This window comes from Lygodium microphyllum, chromosome 1 (genome assembly GCF_053477565.2).
Source record: "Lygodium microphyllum isolate KBCC chromosome 1, Lygodium_microphyllum_v1.1.10, whole genome shotgun sequence".
Taxonomy (NCBI): Eukaryota; Viridiplantae; Streptophyta; class Polypodiopsida; order Schizaeales; family Lygodiaceae; genus Lygodium; species Lygodium microphyllum.
The window spans coordinates 125,954,186-125,968,468 of NC_141135.1; the positions used below are offsets into that span (position 1 = coordinate 125,954,186).

General features: G+C 46.0%; 1 pseudogene; it reads left to right on the forward strand.

The window, feature by feature from the left end:
- The first annotated feature begins 555 nt into the window (after positions 1-555).
- The window catches only part of LOC148041653 (monodehydroascorbate reductase 3, cytosolic pseudogene), a 37,185-nt pseudogene continuing 23,457 nt past the window's right edge, over positions 556-14,283 (forward strand).

Here is a 14,283-nt window from a genome sequence, read left to right on the forward strand (position 1 = left end):
ACGAGACAGTTTGCAACTAAGTTAACGAGGAGAATAAGTGCTTTTCATTCATAACTTTGTAGATGCATGATATGCACGGATCTTTTAACTATAATTTATCGAATGTACTATTATCACTACCCATGAATTAATGATAACGTAGTATGAATTTCCCTATGGAGTTAAGCGTATTTAAAACATCTCTTCATGTGGAAATATATTTACGGAACCTGGATTTGTGGATCCGCGGTGATATCCACGTGTAAGTCCGGGGAAGAACCTCCCGCAGGTGCGCCTTGTGTCTTCTTGGGAGCCATTGTAGACGTGATTATAGACTCTGTGGATTCCCTCTAGCCTTACTCTCGCTCTCCGAAACTAATTGTAGGTCGATACCTTCTCCTCGCGTGTAGGAATAGGAGCTTTATGAACCCGGGTTTAAAATCTAGGAAGGGAACATAGGAATAAGGCCTATGTCCCTTATCCTTAGAAGCTTCTTGACTGAACAGAATCGATGTGGAAGGGGCCCCAATGATTGGGGAGAGGAAAAGATTGAAGACGAGGGAAAGGTAACGATTAATGGCGCTGATGGCAAGGAGCATGGGTGGCAGCCGGCGCTGGGTGCAGCAGGGCGGCAACTATGGCAGCTACAACACGGTAGGCGGCGTCCTTCTCACAGTGTGGCAGCCTCTCTCTTTGATCATGCCCCTTGGCAGCATTCGACCTCCCCACTCCGATCGAGCCTTGTCCCTCCCGTGGCTTTTGTTTCCCAGAGTGGCAGCCTCCTCACCCGTTCGTCTGATCCTCTAGCATGCAGCCTTCCCTCTCCCTTCGTCTGATCCTCCCCTCAGCACGGCGACGTGTATCCAAGCCTCCCCCTCCTTAGCACGTAGCAGGTGTTTATATAGGCATGGGGGGGGGGGGGGGGGGAGAGAAGGGCTCCACCACGTGGCCCTTGCATGGGTTCCCCCCCTCCCATGCAGCCCACGACTCTTCCTTGACCCATTCCCCCACACTCCCTCTTCTCCAGCCGTGCATTGGCTGGGGAAAAGGGATAAAAATTAAAAAAAAATTGCTTTAATAATAACTATTTTGCCCCTCCCAAGAGGGTGTTTACGTGGGAATTTCGGTTTTGAACCCTCAGCTTGCTTTGCCAATGCGAATGGTCTCGATTTCTCACGTGCAGGTTACACATTATACTGCCGGTAAATCCAATATGTGGGATAACCTTTGCACAAGGTTTACGCAGTGTGTGGGAAGTCAATATTCACGGGTGGGAATATTATAGACCTGTCTCGGCACCCAAGAACCTACCAAGCCCTCGCAAGGCGACACTTAATCCTTTTCTAATGCTCACTTTTATTTTCGCTCCAACCTTCCTTGTTTTGGTATTATATTTGGCAAGAAGCCACCCCTAGGAAGACAAGGTATCAGCCCCGGGTCTGATTCGTCCCCAGAAACCTACTAGGCCTTCGCAAGGCAATGATCAAGTGCTTACACATGTTCATCCCTTTTCTTTTCTTGGGATAGGGGTTAGAATCCCTTTTTACACACCTTCGTATTTATAGTCATCTTGTAGGATGTTCAGGATTTCTTGGCAACATTATTATTATCTTCTGGTAGGCTTCTTTAACTGCCTCACTACTAACAAGAACTCCTAGAACGGCTGCCTAGCAGGATAGCAGAATAGGGCCACTAGGACTTCCTTCTAAAATAGGTCTTTCGATACCTGACAATTTCTTTACAGGAGGCAATGACTACTCCGACCTCCCTCAAACATACATAGCCTAAACCTGGGACTTCATGCCTTAGTTGCCGGTCCCCAGCAAAAATATATCCCCTTGACAAGTACAAAGACACATAGAACAGGAAAGAAAAGTACTCGTAAAGGAGAAATATCACCTGGATTGGCCACAAGAAGCTTCCATCGTAGCAAAGGCTCCTCCAGGCTCCACCAAATTCCACTAACCACGAAACCTGTCCAGCACAACACTTAAAACAGAAACCCAATTAAACGCACCCGCAGTAGACAGGGAAATGGCCCTCTTGGCCTAATGAAATGAAACTTGACTTTGCTACTGAACTGCATTGTCCCTCTTGGCCTAATGAAGTCAAACAATACTACGCATAACATCCACCTGGAAACAATTATGATAGACATCAAAGCATACCATGCCCAGGGGAACAGGGCTTGTAGCCCTAAACTAGGTGCATTAAATTATGACCCATCCCTCCTGCGTATATCCCAAGAGGTGTTCACATCACATGTCGTCGAATCAGTCTATGGGTCCAAGATAATAAAGGGAGATGAGTCTCGCTTACCCTCTGCATCACTCGGATCAACCATCGTCTGTCAAAGAGGGCATCTTCAGAAAGCATACCCCACAAACGACCAGGTCCTATCTCACCATTAATAGATATATCGGGACAAGGGCCACAATTAAAGAAGAGGTCTTCTTCATACGAAAAATTAGCCAATGAATCGGCGAACTGATTCCAATTCCGTGGAATCAGCTGAAAAGACACTCTATCAAATTCGTCTAGCAGGGCTATGGCAATATGATGGTACATGCAAAGGATGGGGTTTCGTACCATGTACGTCCCATTGAGTTGATTTAAAACCAACTGAGAGTCCCCTTTCACCAATAACTGGCGGATACCACCCTTCTTTGCAATATTCAAACCCATAATCAGGGCTTTGTATTCTGCCATATTATTGGTGAAATTCGCCCCGAGATAAGCGGCTAACTTCATGACAATGCGTCGTCGGGGGTCTCGGATGACAACTCCTACACTTTCTTGTTTGCATGCACCCCTGGACGCCCCATCAAAGTACAAGGTGTACGTCCATAAAGGGTTTACATATCCCACCATCCGGAACTCTACTCGTAATTATGGTAATCGAAATTTAGCATATTCAACGGGTGGACTGTAGGCTCCATCCCTCCATCATCATTGAATTCAACAGGGATGCTCGTCAAAATTTGTAGGCAGTGATGGCAGAAGACCTTGATCTCCCAAATAAATGTCCCGCCTTCTTGCTCAATCACCTTGTATCCTTTGCTCCACCAAATGAGCTTTTCCTGATGATAGCTCTATTCCAAATATGGGTGTTCTAAATAAGGGATCAGACGACCCATCAACCTCTATCACGATTTCCTTGCAGTTGTTTGATTGATCTCGCCTAGACCTGCAAGGCAGTCATAGCATTAGTGCAATCAGAAATAATAAGGTTTAATCTTATTAAGATTAACCTTATTTTTAAATTCTATCCCCTCAAGGTCAGCTAACAAGACTGTGGATTTATTCTTTCCTATTCTAACGATCCTATAGGGCCCGTCCCATTTGGGCTCTAGCTTGCCTGGAAATAATTCACGTCGTGCATCATAATACAGAACAAGCTGTCCTTTCTTGAAGGTGTATTTCTTGGCTTTGAGGTCGTGTAGCTGCTTCATTCGGCGCTTCGCCACTTCTTGGTGCAATAAGCTCTGCAGCTTAAGCTCATCTAAATGTGCCAGTGTCGTCAAGCGCTCAAAAAGTGCGTCTTCATCACTCAAAGAATGATTGATGGCAAACCGAATAGTCGGCAGCTCAATCTCTAAAGGAAAGACACACTCCTCCCCATATACTAACTTGAACGGGGTATGGCCAGTGGCTCGTTTGAAAGTCGTATTATAGGCCCACACTGCCAGTATAACTTTTTATCCCAATCCCATTTCTTTTCCGACACAATTTTGGATAGGATGCCCACAAGCTACTTGTTGGTGCTCTCAACTTGCCCATTGGCTTGTGGGTTATATGGGGTTGTCTTGTTATGCTTGATTTGCCACATCTCTGTCAAAACTTTAATCACCTTATTCAGGAAATGGGTTCCATGGTCTGACACTAATTCTTTCGGCGGACCAAATCGGCATATTATCTGCTCTAAAAGGAAACTAGCAGTTTCTTTAGCATCATCTTTCTTGTTGCACGTGCTTTTGACCACTTTGTGAAGTAGTCAGTTGCTACAATGATGTACCTCTTTTGTGTAGTTGACGACGGAGTAATAGGACCCACAAAGTCTATTTCCCACTTCTCAAATGGAAGTATCGCCATAATAGGGGTGAGTGGTCGTTTCCTCTTCACTCGACTATCATGTCGTAGACAAATATCACATCTCTTAACATACGCAAACGCATCCTGGAAGATGGCAAGCCACCAATAACCTGCTCTTAAATCCTTTTGTGCTGTAAGTCGTCCAGCAAAATGGCCACCGCAAGCAGAATCATGGCACTCTTCCAAAATGAATGGCACCTCGTCAGGCATCACACATCGGTGATAGATGTCATCAACCCCTTGCCGATATAATGTACCTGCGATCAAGGCAAACTTTAACACTTGCTGCTTAATTTTTCTTCTCTCAGCTTTAGATAATTCGGATCCCGCCTCTCCTGTTGATAAATAATGCATTATTGCAGCGTACTAGGAGGGAATAGATACCGTATCTATTTTAAATAACAACTCCATGTCACTACCTTCAGCCACAGATTCTTTCGGCTCCCCAAAGTCCACTAGACATTCCACGATGCCTTGCAACCTTGGTGGCTTACTCCTGATTTCATAATCAAATTCCTGCAAAGTGATTAACCACTTCGCTAAACGATCAGGCGGCTATAGCTTATTCATCAATAATCGAAGTCCCTCCGCCTTCGTATACAGCATGACTTTCGCATAGAGAATATAATGCCTGAATTTCTTGGTCCCAAAGACCATCTCTAGACATAACTTCTCCATGTAAGTATAATTGATTTCAGATACCCCCAGCTTCCGGCTAGCAAAAGCAATCGGGTGGTACCACTTCTCTTCCCAAATTTGGGCTAAACAGCAGTTGATACTATACATGGTGGCTACTGAAAATATATAGAACACCTCACCTCTTTTAGGTGCTTTTAAAACGGGTGCTCTTGCTAGCTCCTGTTTCACATCCTCGAATGCTATCTTACAAGGGTCGCCCCATACAAACGAACAGCTAAAGGACAATAAGTTTGTAAGCGGCAATGTTCTTTCTGCCAACGCGTTTATGAATCTACGGTAATAACCAACCGAAGACAGAAAGCTATGAACTTCCTTCGGAGTGCGTGGTGGACCCATGGCAACTATAACTTTGACTTTCTCAGGGTCTGTCGCAATTCCTACTGAACTGACTACATGACCCAGCAATAGCCCATAAGGTACTCCAAAAACACACTTTCGTGGGTTTAGGGCGATGAAAAATTGTCTACAACGCTCAAAGCATTTTCTTAAAATGATCAACTGCCTTTCTCTCATGGTGGCGGCCCCTAAGTCATCAATAAACACCTTCAACTCTTCATGGGATATGTCACCGAATGTCTTATCTGCTATTCGTTGCCACGAATCAGGCGCATTGCATAAACCAAAGGCCTTCACATGGTACGCAAAAGTACCAAATACAGTGATAAAAGTTGTTTTCAACTTGTCCTCTTCTGCAATTGCCATTTGGTTGTATCCTGCAAAGCAATCCATGAACGAATATATCTCCCTACCCACTAATTGATCCAAAATCTGGTCAATAAATGGCAACGGGTAGTAGTCCTTAACTGTCTGCTTATTTAGCTCCCTAAAGTCTACACATAATCGGATTTGATTATTATTCTTCTTTCTTATCACAACTGGCGAACACCATTCCGTGTGTTGCACAGGAAAAATCAAACCCGCTTTCCGAAGCTTCTGTAACTCTTCAAACAGCCCGTCCCTCAGTTCGAAAGGCATACGCCTTACTTTCTGTCGTACAGGACGACTGCCCTCTTTCAACGGAATTGTATGGACAGTAAGACTAGGAGGAATGCCCCTCAACTCATCATAACTCCAGGCAAAGATATCACGGAATTCCTGGATCAAGGCCACATAGTCCTCCCTTTCTGCTATGCTGAGCATAGAACCTAATTTTATTGGCCGTGAATCATCAGGCATACCAAGGTCTAGCTCGATAACATCTGCATCTCTTATATGATCTTGGCCTTCTATCGGCTCGTTCAAAGTGATTTGATAGATGTCTTCCGTGGTGGATCCCTCTTTGGACTCATCACTCGATGATGTTTCACTGGCAGATAAATCCTCTAATGTCTCCAATTCTATAGAAGATAGAGCAGCTCTCTCACTTTGCGGGGACTCAGGATAAGCATCAACCACCACACGCTGGGCACCTCTGCCGAATATTAGCCGATCGACGGGTATATCCACTTGGCAGTCCGCTTGCAAGATCCAAGGTCGTCAGAGTAATACTTGGTAACTTGGACGGCCTGCAAAACGAATCACCCGAAAGTCCAACAGGCATTCTACATTTGCAACATTGACATGGACCTTAGTAATGCAGCCTTCCGGCTGTCTCAAACTATCATCTGCCATTCTGAGAATTGTGGAGGTATCTTTCTGGATCGCAAGACCCAACCTTTCCATCAGTTCAGAACTCATAATGTTAACAGATGATCCCATGTCGACAATGGCATAATCTACTAATATCCCATCGACATAGGCTGTAACCCTTGGGCAATGCTTCTCAGCATGCTCGAACCAGTCATCACCAACTCGCGCAATACCCAAAGGTTCTACGATATACCCGGTACGTAGAATCTTTCTAAATTCCTTCCGTACTCCTGGGAAAAGCTTAATAAGCTGTAAAAGATTCACATCCTGCTTGACTTCGCAAAGAGAGCTCGCCAAATCGAATTCATGATAGTTTGATAGAGCTTGCTTTTCATGCCAAACCATCTGCTCTTTAGGTCGCTGAACCGGCTTTATTGCCTCTTTTTTAACTTTCACTTTCTTCTTTGGTGGTTCCTTATCGGCTTTACTTTCTACGGGCTTCAAAGGTCCCCCTTCCATGGCAGGATCCAAAACTTGTGTTCCTTTGTCGCCTTGTTTAGGGTTTCCGTCGACAGGCTTATCCTTGTCGGCTTCTCTACCCTTTTGACCTCTTGTAAGAACAACATGCAAATTAGAGGTTTTAGCATCATTAACGCGTACAGCCTCAATAAAACTAACCCCACTACCACTAGGTAGCTCCTCCACTGTAGTCTTTGGTCATTGAAGTATTTGTTTAGGCCCATCTTCTCGTTGGGAATCATTTCCTTGGGCATGATGATTAACAGGCCCGGGCTGCCGACTACCACGCTAGAGGGAACTGATCTTACTCCAGCAAGTAGCTGCTAAATGGCCGGATTTTCCACAAATGTCGCACTTAACATTTGGGCAATTTCTTGGATAGTATTGCCCACCACACCATTTGCAACTAAACCTCGAAGGTGCACCCTCCTCTGGGTATCTACTTCCTATCAAATTTTGTTATTTTTTAAGGAAGTTGACATCAATGGCTATTTGTCGATACTGCTCCGTAATCATGTCGGTATAATGGTTCATCATGTCCTTAACCTCGCCAAGAACATTGGAAGCACTCGACTCATAGCCTTGGTCATTACCATGTCGTTCCATTGGCCTAACAATTCGATTAGGCACTGGTTGTTGAGCCACAGGCATGGTGTTAGAATTGACCGCCTCGCCTCCACCATTTGGAGCCATTTGATTGCCCGTAGGCATAGACATGCTAGGGGGAGCTGGTAATAAAGGGACATTCTGCATCATGTTCCCTCTCCCATTAGGGTTAGCCATTGCTATCCCTTGGCCACTACTGCCATTGGCTATTGCCATATTGTTTCCCAATACTAAACCCATATTCTACTCAACTGCAATTGGATATTAAAGTCCAAACCATGTAGGAAATACTGCAATTGAGCAGCTGCAGGGATAGGAATAGAGATGTCCAACTTACGAAAAACCTCTTTTATTTTCTTCGCATAAGCACGAATATCCTCATGTGGTTCTTGGCGGGTCACGTTGAGTACACGCAACCAATATTGCCTACCCCTTTCAGGGGCAAACTCCCTTCGAAAAGCTCCATAAAATGAATCAATATTCAATATGGTTCCGGCTTCTAAACCATGATACCATATAGCGGCTCTTCCTTTGAGAGTCATGTTGAAGAACATCATTAAATGTCCTTCTTCTTGAATGCGACAGTTAAACATCAGCTTTTGAAACTCCCTAATGTGGAGTTCCGCATCTTCCTCAACTAGCCCATTAAAAATGGGTAGCGGGTAACCTAGAGCCGGCAATTCCGTCGTTCCTGCTGGAATTGCAATAGGCTCCCCCATGACGAGGATTGGATTTGGACTAGGAATAGGGGACGGGGGGGTTACACCTCTCGCACTTGATATAGACTGGCTTATGGAAGAAAGGGGAGCACTAGAGCTTCCACCTTCTCCTAACTTACTGCGTGTGGCCCCAAGACCACTACATTCACTCCCTCGTAAGGGTTTAGCGCCGCTATGCTTAGGGGAATATCTCCTAAAAATTCTAGCACGTCTCCTAGCTCTTTCGTCTCTTTCTTGCTTTTGGATTTCTGCTAGACGATGCTTATCAATAAATAATGGATCAATCTCAGTATCCTTTGGCATAAACTGGTAGTTGGTCCCTAGACAACCAGGATTCGAGGACCGCCACTTTTAAGCGGCTCCCGGCAGACGCACCACTAATGGACCTAAAAACGGACCGGCACTGGCTCATGTACTAGCCGGGCCTCGTCACTGCACACAAGACAACCCCTCGGCCTCGCGGTCAGGAGCGTCTATCAAAATATCTGCCTTCCTAAACATTGTGTTTGTAATACGTTGTAGTCCAACTGATCTAACCCAATATTACTCCTCAGAGGGGGTCCCTTTCACATAGCCAAAAGGCTCGAATCACATACACATGGGTTCCTCCTACGATTGAATGCCGTCAACCCTCTGCGACTCTCCTACACCTTGGGGATTGGCCCCTCGATGCGTCGCTCAACATATAAACATTTCGCACAAAATCCACTCAAGGTACCATTTAATCGTATACAGGAATGTACCATTGTCCTTACTTCTCTTTTCCCTAGACCCCACGACTAGCCTATGGCTTAGGGTGTCCTGTCTCTCACTCAACGTGGGTCAAGATCCTAATGAAAACAATTGCTGTGCATCCAGGATTTCTGATACCTTTTAACATTTCTATGATTTATGCATATTGTGGATGCCAAGTGCTCAAACAATTATGAAATCGATATTGTGCACATGCAGAAAACATCCTTTCAATGATTTTCAACTACCATTCTTATGCGGCATTGCACGAACCTAGCACCAAGGGAACCCTCGTGCTACTAGGCCCTTATTTTATAATTATTCACCGACCTATATGGCATGCAAACAAAAAAATCAATCTTCTCATCATTTTACTCCACATTTGGACACACTTTAACCACTCTACCCTCCCATCGATCAAATGTTGCATTGTTGTATAGATTTATAGGGTATTTTGCCATCATTTTATGTGTACAAAGCGGGAAAAACACACTAGAACAAGAAGGTGGGGTTGAACTGAGGCAAATCCTCATGCTTCAGTCCCCACAAACATTCACAAACATTGCTCTTAATTTTCATTAATTATCCGCACCCAAAATGCATTTTTCTCCTATTTTTAGTGATTTTTCTCTATTTTCCTTGTATTTTCCCTTATTTTTTGCATTATTTTATTACTAAAAATTCAAAATAGGTTATGGGTTGTGGCCCTTAGTTCCTTCTTGCAGCAAAAATGAAAATTTAGTTGGTGTTCCTATTCATTTTCCCATTTTTATGCCAAAAAACCATCATTTTCCCTTGATTTTCCATATTTTACGTGTTTTAGTGTATTATTTTGAGCCACAAGATGCATATTTTTCTGATTTTCTGATTATGATCAATAGATACTCATGGAAAATAGCAACATAAACAATTTTTAGCCCAGATGAACAACATTTTATCAATCAAAAGCCATGAAATCTCAAATTTCCTTTGAAATTTTTGAATTACCGCTTATTTGCGTGTTTCGGGTTTCATGTCCATGGCTGCAAATTTGAAGATCAGCAGCACTTCATGTCCAGCACAATCACAAATCACCATTTCCAGCCCATGGAGCAATCCGATCCATGCCGAGGACAAGCCTCCATCATTCTTTCTTCTTCCTTCTTCTTCCCACATGAACTCCCTCTTCGAGGAGAGAGAGGGAGGAGAAAGAAAGACTGGTTTTCTCTCTCCCTCTATAGGCTGCCATTGAATGCGTGGAGCGGAGCGATGTGCAGCGGAGATCGAATGTGGAAGTCGGGGAGAGTTGGTTTCATGGCTTCTTTGCAAGCCTGTATCTTGATTTTGGGGGGGGGGGGGGGCGCGCGTTTTTTTCGGTGCTCAAAAACAGCCGCGGCCCCCCCTCCATCATGAATTTTTGAAGAAGGGGGGGTCCCAAAGGGCAACCCCCACTAGCCACACCCTTTGAGATTTCAACTTTGGCCCCTTTTTGGGCACCCCGGCCGGTTTTGGGCCAACTTCCTCATACAAGCTCTGATTGACGTGCTGTAAATTTTTGGGCATCTGTCCCAGCATCCCAAACAGGTCTGCAGCTCGCATATCCCGTTCCAACTGACAGAAAAATTACTAAAAATCCGGACGTGTCACTTGGGTGCCCATCGACTGCTTGTCGCTTAAAATCGTCCTAGATCGAGCCGCCGCCTTTGACAGTGAATATTTTTCCCTTGATATTCATAATTTTTAGCTATTTTTAAGCACTTCTCGGCACGTAAATTCCACTCTCAACGAGGTAGGCGCGACGTAGGTGGGATCATACTCGGCCGTTTTGATGGCTCGGCATTGTTCAGTGTTGGTCATTATGCGGCATCCGTTGACTTCCCATTTCAATCTAAGAGCGTACCACTGCTTCAAGAAGGGTGATCCCGTATCTGCCAGGTGGGATAACCTTGCGTTCTCTTGGTCAGTGATGGCCGACGTTGTCCGTGGGTCAAATGATGTGATGAGGCGTTGCTTAATGGCTTGCTCTTTGGAGACCTCGCTAGCGTGCAACTCAGTGGCAGAGCGAGAAGCCTGTGCAAAGGCGAATTCAAAAGTCTCCCAAGAGCAAGACATATTGCGCACGTCTGTTGCAAAGGGTTCTGCTAATAGTCCCAAGTCCAAGCGATCATAGCTGAGGGCCAGTGCAACAAAGGTGGCATCGAGCTGTTTGATGCAGTCCACCACATCATCTCCAGTGTCCTCTGCAAGGTCAGCGGTGGCCAGCGTTAGAAATGACTTCCATTCATAGGAGGGCTTAAGGCCGGAGGGTGGTTGAGGTTTGCTAGAGCTGGAGGTTCTGATAGTACAGAGTTGCAGCTGGGGGTCCGTTTTAGTCGACAACCTGGGTGTTGGCAAGATGGATGGGTCGGGTTTGATCTCAGGAGCTATGCTGCTGTAGCCAGTTAGGCTGCGGAGCGACGGGTTGAGTTGGTTGGATGATGCCATTTGTGGTGATGGCCGTTGTTTGGGCCGATAGGCGTGTGCGACTCTCTTGGGTTGACGTGTAGAGGGGTCGGATGAGTGGGGTGAGCCCTGCGATTCATGGTCTTGAGGCGGCGGGGGACAAGGACTGATTAGACTTGAGGTCGACGTAGAACTAGTGCGTTTGGCAGTTGGGATTTTAGGGATCCACAGCGAGGCATTCCCCTCATAGTAGCCTTGTGCACGCAGGAGGATTTTAGGGACCCATATTTGTTTAATCATGCGGCACTTGCGGTGATGGCGTCTTTGTTTCCTAGGTTTAGATTTGTAGGTCTTCTGCAGACATGCGCGTCTAGTTCTAGGTGGTTCTCGAGGCTATTTAGGTACCCATTGCAAGTGAGGGTGTTGGGGTTTTGCTTTGGGTGCTGCGGGCTGCGGTTTATGGGGATCTGGGTGCGACAAATATGCATGGCCCTCCTCCTTAGTCTTAGCTACGGCTGTTTCTATCGGTGGCCCTGTGAGCGGTGATAGGGTTACGAGGCCCTTGCTAAAAGTCGTGACAATACGCACGTTTCCGATCGTTAAGTGGATGTGTTGTGACTCATAATCAACATTGCAGTGGGTCTTCTTTTTAAAGGTTTTCCCGAGCAATGACTCTGTGCTTGCATCCATGGTACTTGGCAACGCGTATAACAGCATGGGGATAGTTTCAGACTCGATAGAAAGGGCGACTCGGCATGTGCCGAGAAGCAGGTAGGATTGAGCCCCGTATGGACTTAATTTGGCTTTTGTGGGATGAAGTATTGGCGTGCCAAGATGGATCCAATGCTTGTGCATTAAAACGTTAAAATCCGCCCCCTCATCAATCATGGCGTCGAAGGAGCACATTTGCTTGGCAGTGACTGTGACACGGAGGTAGGCGGGTTCTACAGGCTCCTCCTCATTCTCGTAGATTTCCGTAATTGTGGCTACTCGTATTTTGACGGGTGGTTCTACCATTGGTGGCTCATACAAAGGATGAGTGGGCGGGTAGTACTTCTTTACCCGGCTCCCATTGAAGAAGCCCATTCCTTCACCATCCAGTGTCTCCAGCTCGACATTACCAGTTTGGCTGATTGCGCGGACCTTGACGGGTCCCAGACCTCTGAATTTCATCTTTTGCTTATGTTCTTTAACTGAGTAGAGGAGCACTAGGTCATCCTGCTCAAACTCCCGTTGCTTGACATGTTTGTCAAACCAGCTTTTGCGTCGGGCTTTCTCGCAGATAAGTGCGTGGGTGGCTAGAAGACGAATCTCTAACAGGCGTTCTAGCTCAACCAAGCGTTGCGTCCATGCTTCCTTCCCTTCCCAGCATTCTTGGAGCGCTATCCTCAGGCTAGGGATGAAGAATTCTAATGGGAGAATGGCTTCCGTCCCATAGGTCAGTCTAAAAGGAGTTTGATCAACAACCATTTTATAAGCTGTTCGGTAGGCCCACAAGGCTGCCATCAACTTATTATCCCAATCCCTTCGTGAGGCTGAGACCACTTTAGTCAGGACATTGATGAGAATTTTGTTGGTTGATTCCGCTTGGCTATTAGCCTGAGGGTAGTATGGTGAGGATTTGCGATGGATGATGAGAAAGGCGGATAGGAGATGGGCTATCACTTCGTTGATGAAGTGCGTTCCCTGGTCGCTAACCAGTTCGATGGGGAAACCAAAGCGTGAGATTACTTGCTCCCATAAGAACTTGGCAGTCTTCCTAGCATCATTTCTCCGAGTGGCTCTCGCCTCGGCCCATTTGGTGAGGTAATCCGTGGCCACCACGATGTACTTGGCTTGTGAGTATTGCACCGCGGGGCTGATGGGTCCTATGAAGTCAATCCCCCATTTTTCGAAGGGTTGGCGAGCAATAAGAGGGGTTAACTCCATCTGATCTTTATGAATCGGTACTTTTGTTCATTGGCATTCGTCACAATGCCTGACAAATTGTGTAGCATTGCGGAAAAGTGTGGGCCACCATAGCTGGGACTGCAGCACCTTCCATGCTGTCGTGTCTTCGCTAAAGTGTCCTCCTGCAATACCGTTGTGCGCCTTTGAGAGCACATCGCGTATCTCATGCTCACATACACACCTACGCAGCAATCCGTCTTGCCCCAGCCTAAAGAGCTGGCCTGCAATCAGCTAGTAGGGCTGGATTTTCAGGATCAAGCGCCTAAGCCGTGCCCATTCTATTGGTCATTTGGGGAGCCCATGCTCGAGCACTTGGACTATGTCATCTGCACAGTATGGTGTCAGATCGGCCCTGAATAGGTCTCCTTCGCTGGACAGATGGAATAAGTGGTTGTCCGGTAACTCGTCCAGGATGCCTTGTCCAGCGGCTTCTCTTGTGGGTATACGGGACAAATGATCAGCCATGTAATGTTGTTTTCCCTTCCGCACCACCACAGAGAAATCGAACTCTAGGAGCAGGAGAAGCCATCGAGCTATACGTCCTGTAGCACAAGGTTTGTTCACTAAATAGAGCAGGGCTTGATGGTCTATGAAGAAGGTGAAGGGGGTGGCCAGCAGGTAATGCCAAAACTTCTTCATGGCGAACACCATGGCTAATCCCTCCCTTTCCATTGTCGAATAATTCATCTCCGTATCAGTGAGTTGCCTGCTAGCAAAACTTACTGGGTAATCTAGGTTATGCTCACCAAGTTAGCACAACACTGCCCCCACGGCAAACTTAGAGGCGTCAATGTGTACATGGAAAGTAATGGTCCAGTCTAAGGCTCGTAGAATAGGTGCCATTGTTAGAGCCTTTTTCAATTCTTCGTATGCCCGTTGGCATGCTTCGGTCCACTCAAAGACAATTAGTAGCTTGTACAATGGCCTAGCGATCAGCGCGTAGTTCAGTACAAACCGTCGATAGTATCCCTTGTGACCTAAGAAGCATTGAACTCCC